Source organism: Gallinula chloropus (genome assembly GCF_964237585.1).
Source record: "Gallinula chloropus genome assembly, chromosome: 3".
NCBI classification, from domain to species: domain Eukaryota; kingdom Metazoa; phylum Chordata; class Aves; order Gruiformes; family Rallidae; genus Gallinula; species Gallinula chloropus.
The window spans coordinates 83,770,629-83,790,145 of NC_140087.1; positions in this window are offsets into that span (position 1 = coordinate 83,770,629).

Genomic DNA, 19,517 nt, shown 5'->3' on the forward strand with positions numbered 1-19,517 from the left:
GCTCCCTGTGGAAAGCTTGTGCTCTGTAGCATTACGTCCTCTCCACAGGCTATACCGCTGTGTTATCTTTTGTGCACGCTCTTTGTGGAGATCAGTTTCATATTCCTTCTTTCACGTTGGCCAAGCTCCATCATGAGAGGTGGGAGACACCTTAACCAATGGTGCAGATCCTGCCAGTCTCCTGAAGAAGAGAGATACGAGGTCTGAATCTCCATAGGATCAAAGAGCATCACAGTGCATAGTTTTCCTAAACCTTACTCTGACATTTTAATTTTAAAAACAAATGCTGCCTTTGCTGGGAGGCCAAGGGGAAGGAACACCCAATTTCTGAATCCCAGCGTGATTACCCTGGAAGAAGTGTGACCTCTCAAGCAATTCTATAACCACCAGCAAACACAGAAGGAGTAAGTGCTTGGCAAGGCACTGTACTCTGTCAGAAACAGGCACTGGCACGTGACTTGTGACTGTTTCATTCCCTTAAGTGGGGCTGCCTGTGGTCACATATTCTCAAGTAGCTACTGAACACCTACCTGCCTGCGCTTGACTGACTGCACAGATTTGCGTTGCATTTTAAGTTGCTGCTGTAACAAAGACTGCAACCATTTCAATATTATGATGTATTATTTACATATCCAGACTAGACTGATAGAACTATAAATAAGGGAATCTAGTTGCTAAATTCACTATTGCTAAAGTGTCAAGTGTTAAATGAGAAATCTATACAGCAGACTGACAGCAGAAAGAAACGAGATAATTTAATGTCTTACATTTATTTCTGTAAGGCAGCTTTCATTTTCATTTTGGTTTTATTTGCTTTGCTGAAGCTGTTCATGGAGTCTGATGCTAGGACTTTTTTTAGTTCTTGGGTCTTAATGGCTTTTTCTTCCACCTTTCTGCTCCTCCACAGACTCAGTTCTCCAGCAGAATAGTCAGTAGGATCTGGTGACAAAATTGCTGCTGTGCAGCCTAGTGAAGTACATGCAAACTGAAAGGGTCAGATGCCCCTCAAAAAGAACCAGTCTCCAGCTTGTTTCCATGTGTTATTTGTGTTCATTGCCAAAAATCAGATGTGGCCAATTTCTCCAAAGTCACCTCTCTTGAAAGCGCTTTGATGACTTAGGCACTTGTCTTCTCTCTTCTGTTCTTTCTCTCCATACCTCCAGTTGCCACCTTCTGCTTTGAAATCTGTTCTTCTCAGCTGTTTGATCTTGTTAAGCTTTCCCAACACCACCCTGTCAGTCAAGAGCTCTGAGGCTGCATACAGAAAGCTGCCTGATTCAGTTGTACTAGAGATGGCAATTTCAAGTTTGATGTCTTAGGGAACAAAGGGCTGCACAACTGACTTTTCTGTGTCATGGTGCTTGCCCCCTCACCTTTCCTGCATGTGTTTTGGGCTGATGCACTCTTTCTAACAGATGTGACAGTGGGATAAAAAACTCGGGATAGGAAGTCCCTATCCTATAATTTTTCAGTTATTTTTTTCTCAGAACTGAAATCTCAGCCTAAATTTGAAAGATTGACTTGGCACTCCCAGATTCTTGCATCTCTTCATCTCCTATTCATTTTACTGCACTTCATGCTCTATAACTGCTCAATTAACCACTCCAACATTACAATGCAGTTGTAATGGGATTAGAAAGCAGCAGAGGGATGAATGAATACCACAGGTATATTGGCTATTTAAAAATCCCTAGAAGAAGCAGCAGTTAACATGGTATGTTTTAACTACAGCTGATAGATGACTATATGGGTGGAAGATTAACTCGTAAGGTTGTGGGGACAGATCCTTGGGTTGTACAGGTGTCACAGCCATGACATGATGTTGAATGAATTCCTTTATGGCAAGAAAAGTCCAAAAGAGATGGGATTCTGGTCTCTGCAGTTGCCTGGAAAATGGTTCCTTTGTGCTTAGATTTTGCGCCTTATAATTTAATTAAGTAGTATAAATTTGCATTACTTCATATTTTTTAAAAGTGGGTCAAAAGTTTTGAGGTTTTTCTGTAAAATCACTCAGTTTTCAACAGAAAATTCTTAGGCACACGAATTTCTAAGATATTTTGCAAAGGAAATCACAAACATTTTTGCTGTGATATGATTATAACAGTAGGTTGTTCTCTCTTAGATGTTTTTCAATAGGATATACATGTAGCTAATGGGCATTACTTAGTAAAGAATATTACAAACTGAAAAGCTAAAGAAAAGGCAGAAGGAAGCCACTGAACAATTCCATTGTATTTTATAAATAACTCTTGGGATTTAAAAATGTAAAAAAAATAATAATTCAGAACTCCAATGGAGCAGAAATAATTTAGAGTATTCTTTGTGATGATAAAACAACCATCTTAATTCCTGTAATTTAACCCTAGGATATATTAATATTAAAGTGCTGCAATGTATGAAGTCCGTGGCAAAAGGCAAATAACTACAAATGTGCCTCAAATACCATTTTATCATTTATACTTGAAAGACACCAGGGAATTTGGCAGCTGGAACCAAAATCAAGCAGAGGACAAAGTAAGGGTAACAACTGATAAAAGAGAAATGAATAATTTATGCTAACTCATAAGTAAGCTCAACACAGCACCTGACAGGGAGTTAACCCCCCTCCTTAGCAGAGCTCTCTCCTGGGCGTGATACACTGTGTACAAGCAGCCTCAGTAATCAGCTCCCCGCAGCACCATTTCTATGCCCCAGGGAGACCGTGGGCACTTAAACAATTTGCATTCTATCATATCAGTTGAATTTAGGTTCTTTTCATAATGGGATATGACAAATGTGCTTCATTTCTTGCTTCCAGAAGGGAAGAGTGTCAACATTTGACACTTGCACATTTATTTCCTGAAGCTTCTAACCTTACCCATAATCTCCAAGGTACAGCGAGGGAGAACACAAACTCATTATAGTTATTTACCCTAATTAAGTCTCTCTGCATCTACATCTCCTACCTCATCTTAGTTTTCATTCTCCTAGTGAAAGAAGGGCATAATCTGCAGCACAGGTACAGCTCTTGTGAGTGCAGTAACAGGAGAAATAAGACTCATGTAGATAAGGTGTGATGGAGTGGTATTAGATTAGCCTGTAAACAGATGAGAGATAATGATTTGGATTAGTGGATGATATCAAGGATAATAAATGATTGCATCCTCTGAGTTCTAAAATTCCAGATTTCCAACAGTAAATTTAATACAGTGCCTAAAGATAAGCAAATTGCTAAAATAAGCAGAAAAGCTGTGTACAGGAGAGAGATGGTATGGCATAGTATAGTCCCAAGGGATAAGAGCTGAATCAATGAATGGGCAACAACAACTCTTTAATAAAAAGATGACGTACTCTTGAAGTAATAATTAGTCCCAAAATGTCATGCTAAATATACACCTTCTGCCATGAAAATATGAAAAATTTGGAAAAGATGCATCAAAGCAGTGACTTTCACCTGATCTTAATGAACTCTAAGTTTGTGTTTTGGCTTCTCAAAACCTGCATTTCCTTGCTGAGGGAAGGTTTTCCACTTGTACAACATCCTGTCAAGCTTTGGATGGCCCACTGGAGAATGGCATGTAAGTCAGTACTTGCTTAGGCACTGCTCTCGTCTTCTCCTCACTGAAGAAGCAGGCGAGCTCTTCCTCACCTTTCCTGGCTTCACAGAACTCTAGAGGGGCACTGGACTAAAGAGGACAGACAGCTTCTGCCTTTTATAAAAAAAAATCTCTTTGGGTACAAATGGTGAATTTCTGGTATAATTCCTCTGATACTTCTGTTCAGACAGGACAGAAAAAAGAACATATGGCTGCAAAGAACCAGTAATCTGGGACTTTTTGTAGCGTTGTACTAATTGTCATTGCTCTTTTCCATGTTTTATAACTTAAAGTCACAGTATGCATTGATAGCACGCAGCCAGTAGGCATTAATCCCAGAATCCCATTTAGGCAAGTGATATATTTAAATGTGTTTAAACTTAAATAGAGATGCCTTCCCTAATTGAAGCTTTAAGAAAAATACCAACCACCACCAACTTCCCCTCCTGGTTGCTCAGCTTTTAGGACATCTTGCCTGGGGAAATAAATAGCGAAAATGGCCCTGGTCTGTTCCAGAGAGGACTTCCTCAGCCACAGATCCATGTTTACTGATATTTGATGGAAAAGATTGTCCCACACACCTTCTCCTGCTGGATTTAGCCAAGCCCCATCCAGGCTACAAGATCTGGGAGGAGTTGAACTGAGTGTTTCATTGTTCTCTGGACTTTGTGTGACACAATCTGTTGTTTACTGGGGGTAACAAGAACCTAGCAAAAGCCAATGCTAATTGCTTTCACAGATTTTTGGGGCCATTGTGATATTTCAACCATTAAAATGTGAAACAAGATAGGGAGATTTATTTTACACAAGGCGATTATTAGATGCAACTGAAACAGGTTTTGAGATGAAGATCACTCGGCATTGCCAGCTGAAGCAGAACATACCCTTTTAAGATCCCGGATAATTTGTTTTTGTTGGTTTTAATTTGGCAGCCAGGCTGACTGTATTCACACTATTTCCTGGTTCTCCTGCACCAGCTGCTGCACTTCCCTAATTCATTATTCAGAAGATCATTAGTGTTGTTTGTGGGAATTGACCTCAGAATGGCTCACCCTTCTCATACCCATCTTGTTTTGGGTATGCCTTTCGAATGGCATCTTAATTATCCTTTGGCCTTAAATACCCAGTCGGAGACTTTAATGGGAGTGCAGGGTGGTGTTGCTCACCCAATTAACAGATGGCTGTAAAACTGTGTGGATAAAAAATACTTGTCACCCAGGGAAAAGAGCAGGAGGCAGGACATGGTTTGACACATGGATTAGCGCTGTGCTGGCAGGTGCTGCATTGACGGCAAGGGCTGAGATGCCAAGTTCAGGATTCTTCCTTTTTGCGATCCTTCCCATTCCCCTTTCTTTTCCTGCTTCAGTCACTGAAAGCCAAAGGACCCCTGGAAAAAAGGCAGAATGTCTTTTCTTAGCAAGTCTAAGACAGAAAAGAGTGAGTTTTCACCAAGGGACATTTAAAAAAAAAGAAAAGGATGTTCTGAAAATTTAGCTTCTTAATGTCTCGTGAGCTTATTTTGGTTCCTTTAAAAGTATTAGATCATCTGTTCATACTTGAAGAAGCAATCCTCTGCTGTATTATGAATCTTGGTGGTGTTTTAAATATCTATTAATGCTCCTTTTCACGCTTTTCACTGAAGAGGAGCAGTGTCACACGGAATTTGTGTCTAACGGTTGCCTTCCTTTTCTCATCTATTTGGAAAATGGATTCCTTTACCTTTTACAGTAGTAGTTGAAGATGCTTTTATATTGAAATTAGCCAGGGCCCCAGTGCTGCTGGCACTGGAAGGGTGGTTCAGAGAGGCCCGTGCTCACTGTGTGCAGGGTGTATAGTTCTTGTTCTTCTGGGTCTGACAGGCCTGAACCTTTCGTAGACCACCAAACAGTCTGCTGAGCCTTTATTTTTATTTCTCTGGAGTCAGTGAGCTTTGTGATGTAATTCAAATCTGTAGTCAACATGACAACGTAACAAAAAGTAGATGATTGGCAGATGTTTTGAAAAATGTTTAGGGCAGTGATTTCCCCCCCCTTTCCTTTTTTCTTTCCTTTTTTTTTCTCTCCCCACCAGCACCCCCTGCCCTCCGTATTGCCTGTGGAGCAAATTAAAAAGCAGAAAAAGGCTATGAAGGAAACACCAACCACCTATAATGTTTTTTTCCTTTTCCAAAGTACGGGAATATCTTGCATATCCAGATTCTTCTTAACAGACTACTGTTTCTCAAGGCACTACAGAAACTGTCTAAAAACAATAATAAATTTGACTATATATACATATACTCACGCATCACATACATATCTGCATACATTTTTATGTGTATGATTTTACTTTTAGCTCTGTAATGCCTGTAGGGTTTTTTCCTTGTTGAATCATACTGTTGGTATTTGGGCTGTATCGGTGTTGCTCTGGTCCAGATTAGGCTGCAGGCACACGTAGTAAGATGGGGAGGCAAAAAGCCACTCCTACAGTGGGTTTTGACATCAAATTCATCCCGGAAACTTCAGACCTTCTCTCTTCTTTTTTTGCCCTCCATCAGCTGCTTTACCGAGTGCCTTGAGGAAACTCAGAGGCTCGGTGTGAAGAACTCATAAGAGTAAAGAAGTTGGAAGCAGAAACTCCCCTAGTACTTTCCCTGAGTGCAACAGAACCTGTATTTTTAAAAGAAAAATCTTCCCGTGGAAGTCTTCCAAGGACCATTCTTGTGCTCGCATATTTTTCAGATTCTACATATAATTGTGCAGATGACATTTTGTACACTATGTTAAATCATTTCAGGTTTTGGAAGGCCAGTTCTGGCTGCATTCTCTGTGTAGCACGGGCTGTGAAAGGGTAGGAATCAAGGGAGGGAAAGCACAAATGGAGAGGCACTGCCAGGTCTCGGTGAATTCCTCCAGTGATGAGAACTGTCTCAGGCGCTGCTGTTAACAAGCAGTCAGGCAGGAAAACAGATGTGGGAATCAAAGATCAAAAATCTGAACCAAAGTGCAAGATCAAAAGACTGCAAGTACGGCTGAACTGCATGCAGCCATCATCCCGATTCTGTTTCCAGCTAACCAGGGGACAAAAAGAGAATTTCAAAATACACATTTCACCAGTGACTATCAAACTGAAAACTTTGACAGCAGTGTGTCTCTAAATGCAAAAACAACTAGGGGCAAAAACATCTTTCAACTAGCACTGCCAGGATTCCTATTAAATATCAATTAGGTATATCTCTTATTAATAGGAAGTGACCTGAAGGCTAAATTGTCTCAATAAGTATGGTTCACAGTTCATTCTGCTCTGTTGAAAGGGTGGGATTTTAAAAAATAAATTATTCTAGTTAAATTCTTTTCCTCCATTAATGAATATTAATACAATTGTATAATAATGTGTCAGAAGGCAGACAGAGGTCTGCATTTTGGTTTGGGCTTCAGATATTTTGAGATACTTGGAGAAGTCTGACTGCTTTCTTGGTACAAACCTCAATGCAGCCAGAGTCGAGGCCATACGTGACTGATAAATGAAGCAGCAAGGCCAAAGCACGCCTTGCATGTTAATCTGTGGGCTAATAGGGGCTGTGAATACGTACACAAGCCTTGCTAGAGAAGAGAGGTAATAGTTCCTGTGGGCAGGGCTGTTTTCCTCTGCAGGTACTTTGTGGTGTAGTGAACTACACAACTGGTTTTGTATGCTGTTACATTTCCAAGGCATGATGAATAAGGGTAGCATAGTTTGGGGAGCAAAAGATCCATCATCTCTTCTGTGCTGATATATATACGTTACAGTCATAAGTACCAGAGGACATTTCTTGGATGCATTTGTTGCTACCACTGCCAAAGCTTATTAAGCACAAAGTGGTAAACAGGGCCTGAAGGTCAGTTTTGCTGGGAATGTCTCTATTTACCTAGCTTTCAGAAGATGTGCTCAGCTATCTGGAATAATTCTGACAGTCAGCTGTCAAAGGTGGTACCTACCTTCCAAATACACAATGTGACCCTTTAGCATTCAGCCCGCTATTTCTTGTTAGTGCCATAAGGACAGTACCCTGAATATAGCATATTAGATCCCATTTGCATGTAAAGTGAAACCACTGAATATTTATCAGTGCTTCATTAATTCAAATATTCTATAAAACTCACTTTTATTGATTGAGTTTAAGGCATTTTAGTTGGGGATTTCGCTGATGGAGGTGAGGCTTTCACTTGGCAATAGAGGGATGATTATCAGTTCAGAATGGAAAAAAATAGGAAAGCAAAGAAATAAAGTTACATTGGAAAATGAGAAAATATATTTAAACCTGTTAAAGAAATGGATAAAGATGTCGGTAAGACTGAAATAATCTTTTCTCCTGTGTTTTCTGACTGATTGTAACAGGCAATCTTTACATGTCTTGTGCTTCTGCTGTGAAAAATGTGATTTCTGTCTGCATGTGCTCTTCATAGGGTTAAATGCAAATTACTTGCTTAGTGGTGTAAAACCAGGACAGAGCATATTTTCACGTTGAAGTTTGGGAACTCTGGAGTTAGAAAAGGGAAGAACTGGATGGGTTTCTCCCTCATGGAACTCATGAACGGATAATCCAGTGACAGAAGAGTGTCATCAAAGCAAGGGATGGGATTCCATCAGCATCTGAATGACTTTTCATGACTCATTTACAAAGATACTGCAAATTTTCCCATCATTCCACCTCCCTTTCCCTGTAATACTTGCAGTTCAGTGTTCTTTTTCTAAATGGTACTGGATTTGTCTTTGCTCTCTTGGCTAAAAGTTAAGTTTACATGGTAATGATGCTAAGTTTTTGCAGTTGCAAGTGCGGTTAAGTGGGAAGATAATATAATATAGTTAATTAGTGTAATGATGTCTCATCAAATAATTAAGGTAAATGTGCAATCCAATTTTCTTATGTACCACAGCATGTTTATCATGTACAGTGATGTATTTATAATGTGTAACGATGCTATTAAGTTGTTGTGCACACTGAGTTACAAATGAAAAGGTATTCACATGGTAAATGCATCCACATTTAATAGTTTATTACACCGACTGATTTAAGTTCAAATGGCTAAACGCAAGTAATTTAAAAAACTGTATATTTGTAAACACTAGTGTAAGTGAGGACACTTAGTTCAGGCACTGCTTTCAGAGTGACGCGATCATATTGACTTCTATGAGTTAGGAATGAAATACCACCATTCTGATGTGACAGAGATTTAAGTAAACCAATGTATTTTTAACTTGTATATTCAATAGCACATTCCTTCATCTTACAAAGAAAGCCAGTTGCCTTTCTGGCCACTTGGGCAGCCAGGGAGGGTGAGAGTGAAACAAATGGCAGTGGGTTTGACTGGTACCAGGTCACCTGGAAATACAAAAATAAAGAGAAATGGGGAGTGACTCAAATATTTAACAGATTTTTGCTCTGTAAAGTAGCCAAAAATGTTAGAAGTCCAGCTTTTGTTCTGAAACCATATCCATTTACCTATTTATATAAAGCATGCATTTCCATATCAGAGGAGACTCTTAAATTATGCAGTTGGATTTTTCTCATTGATTTTTCTCTTTCAGTGTAATACACATTTATTTCATGAACCTAATTTTCTATGAAGTTAGTGGCAAATACTTCTCCACAAAAACATATGAAGAAACCATTAGTCTGAAGACCTAAAGAGCCATTAGTTAAAGTACACAGGACTGCACTAATAAATAGATACTAGATCAATCTCTAGTGTAAACCACAAAGACATCCATAATGTAGGCTCAGTTTCAAAATTAATGGGTCTTGCATTGCTTTGTAAAAAAAACAATTAATGACCTGACTTTGATTAGCTTTCCAAAGACATAAAATGAACTGGTACTGAGAAGTTGGAGAGTAGTGACATCAGAGCTTTTGTTGGTAAACTCTAAATTTTTTAAATCTGAAAAATGACTCAAATAGTGAATCGTGGTCGCACTGAAATTAATGGTAAAACTCATTCAGTGCAATGCAAAACGCTGATGTTTTTCCTAACCTTACCTAAACCTCTTGTGCCTACAAACCCGGGGTAGGAATTACTGGCAGCTAACATGCTCAGGTGACACATCCCACATTTGGTGCTCCTGTGCAGGTCACACGCAGCATGCAGGCACCTGGGGGTGGGGGTGGGGGAGTGACTCATTACTTGCAGCATCTCTAAGGCAGGAACTGTGAAGTCCTGAGCATAGCAGCACTCCTTGGCACGCTTGAAACAGAAAGGCAGACATAACAGCAAGTGGAAGGGAGCAGGGAATGAAGGCCACAATATTTGTCTCTGTTTTGGGAGGTGTAGTTTTGCCAAAATGTATGCCAGGCATGCTGTAATTAATCTTTTCTCTCCCTGATTCACTGCAAAACCAGTAGTTGCACAAAGGCAATAAAAGATATTTATTTGAGCACAACAGACAGACAGTTATTTCTTGGAAAATGATACTTGCGGACAGATTTAGATGTTCCTTCAAGAAACACTTTCAGGGAGCAAGCCAGATGAGCCCTTGATTGACAGTGAGCTGATTTCTCTCATCCCGATGAGTCTGGGTCAGACCATCAGGTCAAATATGTATTAAGGGCAAAAATTGACAAAGAATATGCTAGAAGTAGTGATTTACCAGCTGTTAACAGTCATTTTAACCACCCTGGGTTGATTTTTATTTGCGTGTAATAGAATAGTTGTGGACAGCAGGGTTGGGGAAACTGAGGGTCAGATTCGCTGGGGTGGTAGAACACTTGAAGGGGTGTTGAATGGGAGGAGTTGCCTCTCGTGGTTATTTTAATGTTTTGGTTTGTTTCATTGTATTTCATTTGTGGCCAGGCAAATACCTAGTACTATCTAACAGCATCTAAGCCTGAATCAGCTTTTCATCTTCCTTCCCTCTGTTAATAATTCTTGCACTAATCTCCAGGGATGTTACATCCACTGCCTTAATGCGACATTGCCTTAATAGCAGAGGCTACCAACCAATGTCTTAAAATCAGTTTACAGTAATGCAGTTTCTTTTCATTCTTTACCATTTGCTATTTCTTTCGGAGGGATTTTGGTATCAAAGAAAGACGTGATAAATAAGGAACCTTAATTTACTACAGGATGGTTTCTTGGGCCATTGCAACCCTTCTTGTGAGGCACAGCTAAGGGATTTGGAATTAATCTAATAACTATCCAACATATGTCTTTATATTTAAACATATGGCCCTATTCTGATATCCCTTGTTGAATCCTAATGCTTGTGAAGCATAAAACAGTCTTCTGCAGAAATGGCTCACTGAACCTAAGTTGACTTTTGCCTTGCCAGCTTCATGGAGGAGGACCTGGCCTGACATCAGAGTTTGGTGTTGGGAGGTTTTAAAGTATGTGCAAAACTCTGTGCAGCTACAATTTCTCTCTTAACTCTAGTCTCACATTTCTAGCAGAGGCTTTACCATAGACCAGTATCATCAGTAGTACCCTGTGTAAGCCACCATTCCTTTGATGTCATGCACAGAATCAGAGGGAGGAGATTACAAGCTGCTTTGAAGGCAAAATGCAACACTGCTTAGACAACCAGGGCCATTGCGGAGAAAACACAGTGTTTCCTTTTCATTCGTTTCAAATAACATTGCTACTTCTTGAAGTAATCCAGAAATCTCTCTCACTAAACCATGATCCTTAGAAAGTACATGTACCAGACAGCCGTAGCTTTTCTTTTTTTTTTTTTTTTTTTTGACAATTTGCAGATACCTGTTTTTCTTTTTTTGTTGTTGTTTCATATTCCTAACTGCCTTTTAGGGTTGGAGTGGGACACTTTGTATACCTATTATTTAAGAAAAAGACACTTTAGTGACTTGAATATTATTTGAAATGAGTTTTAAATCAAGACTAACGCTAACATTATTGAGAAGAAGAAGCACGGAAACAAAAGTCACAAAAGCACCTCATTATTAGTCATGTGGGATATTTTCTTCTTGCTGAGTAGCTGGAATGTGTATGTTTTCAAATAATCTGTGCAGAATAAGGGACAGATACAGGAGCAATTGGAGGAAAAGGAAGCTGTTGAGAGAAATAGAATAAAAAGGCCATGTCTAGGGTGGGAGACAGATTATGAGTAGCAGCATGTGCTTTGATGGAGAAAAACAAAGGGTGAATATCTGCATGTTACTTGCATAGACATATGACTTTGGCTGAAGTGAGCTGGTTTCAAAAATAATTCATATGCCACACAAGTGGAAAATACAGTAATGTCCTCAGCAACTGCAAAGTAAATGTCTGCCTTTATGCACAGCGAAAGTATTAAATCTAGTTTGTTGCTAAATACCCAGAAGTAAAATATTTCTGCTTCTCATGGCCCATAGAGAAAAGCTTTGGGTCATTTTCTTACAGGTGCTTCAGACTCAAAAGCATAGCTTGTCCCGGACTTCAAAGTCCTTAATGCCACAGGTTTAACTTTCAGATATGGGCACCTTAACAGGGTGTCAAAATGAGGCACTCGGATGCTTTGTCTGACAATGATCCACATCATTGTAACTTTGCCTGCTTAAGTGCTCTTTTGTGTGACTAAGAGACATTTGGATAGCCTGTTAAAGATCCAGATGAGTTGGTTTTTAATTAAATGGCTCTACAGAAGAAAATGGAGGAGGCCTTAGGTGCCTAATAATTTGAGTCATGCAATTCAAGTTGCGTATTTGTTACTCAATATATTTTTCCTGTGAAAAAGAAAAGAGTTTAGAATCACAGTTTTAGATAAATGTGGACAATTAAGCAGGAGATCTGGTTGCAAGTAGTTTAAACTGGTAGTTCAAACTGGAAACTAGAGGTGCATCAAGACACTCACTATCAGCTCTCCCCTGGATTTCAGAGAAGTTTAAGAAACTGAAAAAACTTGGGCAAATCCAAGTTGTAGATCTGGGCTTCTTTTGTGTGTTAGTTCTGAAGCCAAAATAGAGGAGAAAAAACCTGAACTCTGCTGAATCTCTCTCGGGTTGACTTCTGAACTTTGCCCTGACTTACATGAGAAATCCCTGTGCATTGACTATATCAGGGTTCATAAAAACAAATCAGTCTTTAGCTTTCCTACCAAAGGTCAGTGTTGCTAAGGAAAGGAAAAAATCCAATCAAACAAACAAAACCAGACCCAAAAGACATGGAATGTTAAAAGAAATATATATACACGTGCAAGTGTCCATAACAGCTTTCACATGGTTTTTAGTCGGTTCCTTTTTCTTTGAGATGGATTTTATTTTTGGCTTCTTGTTTTGACACAGTGATGGCTTTATCTGTATCTTTATCTTTGGGGTACTTTATAGGACTTTTTTCCTAGGTAATTTTTTTCACTTTGCCTATTTGTCTTTCGCTCCTTGTAAACGATACCAGGTCCCATTAGAGCTGGGGCTTGGCTCTCACTCTGAGGTTCAGTCAGGTACTGACTTGCTCTACATTGCTTTTTACTCATGGCAGAGCAAAGGAGGGAATCTTGCAAATATAACTTGGAAGCTTTTAAGGTATTCTTGGTAACAGTAGTCACAGTTATATGTATTTTTTTTTAATGCAAGTGTAGTAATGTTATGTGTGGCCTCCATATCAGATAAAAAAATCCACTGTATTTGTACTTTGAGTTTTGCATCTCTGTGGAATATTCTCCCCGCGAACTTGCAGGGAAAACCTGAAACATCATCTTGCTGATGGCTGATGTCAGCTGCAGTGCACAAATACAGCCTCTTCTGGTGACCGTGCACATGACCTTCATGTACATAATGGTTTTTGTTAGACTTCTGAACACTCAAGGACTTTTTGACTGCTAGGTAAGAAATTCAACCCTGAAGGCTTAAGAATAAGAAATAACAATCCCTTTCGACATTCCATCACTTTCTCAGGAGTTAGTGATGTGAGAAAAGTGCCTCACTCCCAGAGATGACTGATATGTGGGTGCCAATCCGACTACCTTATGTCACATAAGATAGGTACAGCTGACACACAAACCCGGAGAGATGCTGAGATGCTTCTGGACTCCAGTACTAGAGTTGTGCTTTCTGGCTCCGGTGGGAGTTAGGTCCTTGGTACTTATGAAAATTTCCTCTTCCTCTATTTGCAGCTTTATTCAGTTAGCATCTTTTAGAAGCCTGGTGCTCTGACGCTTGCTGACTCAGTTTATCTGGCAGCCTACTTGGAATGGTTATTTTATGTGTGAGCCATGTCCACAGCGGGAGTGGGAAGCAGCACTTGGACTGTGCAAGGGGAAAATTCAAAAGGAAAGAACCCCCATATTTCAGCTTGGCACAGTTCATCCCTGAGGCTGTCAGAGCTGTTATTCACACTCTCTCTTGCATGAGAAGAAATGAATGAGTGACTTGTCTTCTGTCACTGGGGTGCACCTCACCAGGACCCCTCTAAGGGCATTCCTGCAGCTACACAAATATGCTCCATGCCAGAGGCTGTGCTGTCATACTGCTTAGCTAAAAACTGGATGTGATCCTTTGCCCTGTACTTTACTGCTAAATGCCATCTTCTTTCCTCACTAAGACATGGTAATTAGGATATAGCTGTCCCTGGGAAACAGAACAATGCTTACAGAGCTTGAGGGGGAATTAATTTGATAACTTGTTAGGGTAGAGGCTAAAAGCGAGCTGCTTCCTCAGTGCTTACACATTACCAGACTTGCTTTCTTTTTTTTCACACGTTTAAAAATGAGATAGTATATGCACTAGTGTCATCACCACTAATTTGAATCTATCAGACCCTGCCATCAGTCAACACTCTAGTTCCTTTTCTTATTTATTAAGTTGAACGCTTTAAAAATACAGAGAATGAGCTTAGACAACTATTTAGGCAATAGCCAGAATCTGTAACGAATGGAAAAAGTGTGTAGTTCATCTGCCATTGAAGTTAATAAGACATTGATTCAAGGACTTCAGCAGGAATGGGACAAGACCGAATACGTGAGGACAAAGGCATCAAGATAAGGTTAATGTAGGATGGGTTGACTTTGCATAGATTAAATAGGGCTGTTTTCATATTCTGTGTTCCCTTTGATTTGGATTGTACAGATGTGTACTTAAGCCTGAACTGGGGCATGTGGTTGGTCTGATGGATTTCGATGGATAGATTTCTGTGAAGAAAGTCAAGTACATACATTTTCGTGGGATCCAGATACTTATTTCAGATTCTGTTTGAAACACAAACAAGCAAGTAAGCAAGCAAGCAAGCTGTCAGTAAGTCATCTGGTGTGAGATTTCCAGCAAAATTTATTTGGGTAGGCATAGACTAAATATTTTGTTCCCAATACTATCCAGGCTCAGATATGCAAACACAGCCATCTTGCCAAGTTATGCTTTCAGGGGCATAGACATAAATAATAACAATTCAACAAAGGTCTCGAAGCTCTTTACAAACACAGCAAAGTATTATCTTCATTTAGAGATGGAAAGAACTTTAGATGAGGTGCGTGAGGTCACAAAATAATGGCATTAGATTTGAAACTTGAGCCTTACTGTCAACCAGAATTGAAATGTAATCGTCTCTGTTCAATCGTAACTTGATTTTCATCTCTAGATTAATATTCAGATTTAAGGGGTAAGAAGGTCAAATCTTTGTAATGGAAGCATTTTTAGTCAAATTCACCTTCTTTAGCTAGGATCCATTTTTATTCACATCCAATCTGTAGCTCCACTAATTGTAATTTTGCCACTGTGTGGTTAAAGTAACTTCATTTCTTTACAGATTTCTGATGTTCCTACTTTATAGCCTTACTGCTGCTAATGTTTGGACAAAAGCTATAGTGTTGTAATGGTGTCAATTATTCCCCTCCACTAGGAGGTGTCTGGGATCTCTGGGGTGCAGTGGCCTAGGCCAGAGTAACTGTGTAGTACTTTATAATGCTGTGTAGTACTTTACAATGCTACTTGAGGCATCATTTTTAAATTGTCACCTTTTTTTTAATTTCACCATTACTTGCTTCCTTGGAGCATCGTGTCCTTATTTAGAACAATAGCAAACACAGCACTGACTCCAAACCAAACGTGGGGCTGGAAGGGAAATAATTTCATCTGATTACATTAATATTTTATTTGAAGCAGTATGACAAATTGGAGGTTGATTGCAAACAGCAGACAATCACCAAGCATAGAGAATCCTAGCACTCCACTGGCACTTCAGGTCCTTTAAGGAGCCATTCCAGATCTGCAAGAAAATAATTCAAAGATTTGAATTTTGTCATTTAAATTGCATCACTCGCTTAACCAGCTATTTAGCTGATTGTAATTATGAAAACACTGTGATATACTTAGTAAAGCCTGAGAAGACCTATGACAGTGTATATTATTAATAGGTGTGTATGTTTTCCTTACTTTCCTTCACTACTAGTAATTTATATCAATCCAGTGAGAATATAACAATATCTCTCCAAATGCAAAAAATTGGCCCAGATTTTTTCCTCAGAATCACATGCAGCAAGAGATTATTAATGACTTTTTCTTTATTATACATTCATCTGAAATGGTTACCTTAATTATGGCACCTTGATTTAATATATGTAAATGCATTTTGTAACAGAAACCTTCACTATTTATAGAATGACTTTCACTGTTTTCTGAGATGCTGCAGTCAGTTCTTATTAGCAAATTACAGCCTAATCCTCCCAGCATCTACCCACAGCTGCTCCCTGATTTAGCAGCAGCTCAAAAATGCTGGCAGATCAGGGTCCTGCAAATGCTTACAGAATTTCAAAGGGATTGCTTTGGGTCAGTGTTACACCTTTGAAATTCCCGAGTCAATTCCATTTTTCTTGAGATGTGAACAGTGCAGTCAGTGCTTTCCTTTGGCTTAGCAATGGAGTTTTGAAACTCTATTTGGGTCAGTGGAAGAACTCTGGCTCAGTGTGTTGTGGAAATTTAGTTCAATGTGTAAGTAAAACCACTTAATGAAGAAGAAAAACCCCAATTCAGCATTCCTGCATAGGGAGAGAGTGACTTATGTCAACCAGATCTTATAAGCTATGTAAGTCTATAAGCTAGAGGTACCTGTTTCAGCTCTTCTAGACCCTAAGGTGGGCAAATGCTTTGCCAGGAGTGCAGTGTGTGTCTGAGCTCCTTGAGCTAGAGCAGTGCTTCAGCCCGCAGCTTATGCAATGTGACTGTCCTTTTCTGTCTTTTCCTACAGATCAAAGAAAAATGCCTCAAGATGAAGTCAGAAACTGTGCACCAAAAGAATGTCTGAGCAGACATTTACAGCCCTAAAAATAAATTACTTTGACTTTCATAAGTGAAATACTTAAACGACTGCGCTGCACTTGCACGAATCTAGGGTAGTTTAAAAATTATTATTATAGTGAAATTGCACTTTCTCCAGTTCACAGGCTCCATGAGAGAGAAAATCATGTGGTCTCACCATAGGGGGTAGTAAAATGAAAAGGCCAGTCACAGGCAGAGTATGTATTCTCATACATGTATTCTTGCACAGTAAATACTAGTACCTTTGTGTTTGCCTCTGTAAGGTTGCTAATAATGTTTAATATGTCGTTTTGGTGAAGTTCTCTGTCATTGTCACTATCCTCTGTTGCCTAAACCAGCAAGTTTTGGGTTTGTTGTTTGTGTCCCCTTAAGAAACTTTCGAGGCTGTTGGAGTGTTTGCTATGTTCTCTCTATCAGATCCTTAAAGAATTTACTAGCAGGCCAAATCCTCTACTTGATTTAATTATTGGATATTTCTAGAGAAATTCTGGCTAAATTTAGATAAAAAATTAACCACTGAGAGTGGAATGGGTAACAGCTTTACACAAAAGATGAAAAAAAGTTTTCTTTTTTAAATGCAAAGGTAAGAACAGACAGATTTTCTTTGCAACGCAGGGATAAATAACCAGAAGTCTAGCAGGAAATAAGTGAGAACTTTATATGCTCATAAAGGACCTAACTCATAGAAAGGGACAAGGAAGAGTAAAATTACTTTGGATCAGATAATTTTAAAATTAATTCATTCACTAATGGGTCAAGAACCTAATCAGCTGGGGAGTAAACGCCTTACTGTCATACTACCGTGAACATGTTCCCCTCCACACATCTGAAAGTTGTTAATTCACATGTGTTTCTGAACTCACTGCCTGGTGCCACATTAGTTCAAAAGCCCTCTACTAACAACAGGAGAAAAATAACAGACACACCAAACAGCCCAAGGACCAACTGAGTAGCTAGGAAAGATGTATACCAAATCCACTGTCACTCCTAATGTGTGTAGAAACCAGCACTATGTTTTGTGAAGTTTAGTAGTAGTAAACTTAAATCTAAATATTGCCCACAGGAAACCTACAATCATCTTAACCATTTGTTTGAATTATGCACATGGGACTGTGTTATCTGCTAGCTCAACATAGATATTGCTTAGGGACTAGTATAGCTGTAAGTGTATTATTAGGATGAATCAATTATACCCAGCAGTACAATTACATGCATCCCAGTTTGCCAGTTCAGTCTTGTCTTCAAATGGTAGGCTTTGGGTTGATGGAGACTGTACATTTGTACAGTTATTCAAATGCCCCACATATCTGTGAAGTCTATTTAATAATAGATCTGAACAATAAGTGTCTGTAAAGCTGGTCACTCATTATTCTTTCATGAACTGCCCTGATTCCTTTTCTATGTTAGCATTTATTCTCGTACAGCAAGGGACACAAGCATTACATCTGCACATGGTGACATGCATGGAATATACTGGGGAATATGTTTCACTGTTCATTCTGTGGGGCAGAGCATGATAAGTGATGGTGTAAGGGGCACCACTTTAATTCTGAGATTCCACCTAACTGATTTCACTCTCTCTGTTCAGTTCTTTCCTCTGTTGTCATTAATGTCACCACTTCTGGCAAAGAAAAAGTGGTGCTAGGTGTATCTGCCTGATGGATCTAACACATCAAAAACACCATCCCAGCTCTTGAAATGCAACTTCACTAACACAGGCACTGCTCAACTTTCACAACATCCCTGGGTTTGTGTGCTTATTATTTCTTGTTTGACTGACATTAAGAACTGGAAGAGTCTCCCAAAGATGAAAGGCTGTCACCTACAAGACTGTACCCAGTATTTTACAAGGCTCCTGCCGTCCTTTACCGTTTGGTTGCCCTTTTAGTATGAATCATCTTTTTAGTAAGTCAGGGGCCAGAGGAGCATAGCACATGCAGCAAGTGAATGTGGAAATGCTTTAAGAGCCAAGCCATGGAATTCACAGGGTCTCAGAGGAGGAATGTACTGTACTCAGCAAGTATTCACAATAGCCAGCAACCTTAGGCAGGGCCAGCAGAATATAGACTTTTAATTTTTTGTAGATGAGCTACTAATAGTTCATCATCCACACAGGATCAACTGGTTGACTGTTTCAGTCCTTTTTGGTCTGTATTTAACCTCTAGTATTTGATTTTGTGGCTTTTTCCCGGTTTAAGTTTTCCTACTTCTGTCTCATAGATTAAAAACTGTCTGGCATTAAACATGTCTGGCAGTTTTGCGTTGAAGTCACATGAGTTTGGCAGCATTGAAAAAAGAGCACCAAAAAGCAAACAAAAAAATCATTTCAGGGTGAAATTGGATTGGACTGCCTGCTATTCTCCCCAGGCTAGCTCTTAGCTGTGGGTTGCTGTTGATGGCAATAGCTAATCAACTTCTCAGATGAGGAACCTGCACAGGAGACCACAGAGAATTGTTTTCATGGAAACTCAGTTTAATATCCTGTCAGTTTTGTTTATTATTTTAATGGACTAGAACTTACTCTGTAGCCACAAACATGGCATTATATTTCCAGTATTGGTACTATTTGAAAGTGGTGCTCCAGAAACTTGCTGTTCAGGAAGTTCATGAGGTTGTTCCAGTTGTCCCTTGGCAGAACACAGGAAAACTCCTGTGTTATGTGCCATCTTAGTAAACTATCCTTATCCCAACCCATGGGCCTTTTAGTTTCTTGGTTTTGGGGTTATTTGCCCCTTCCTTTTCCCTTCCCTTGC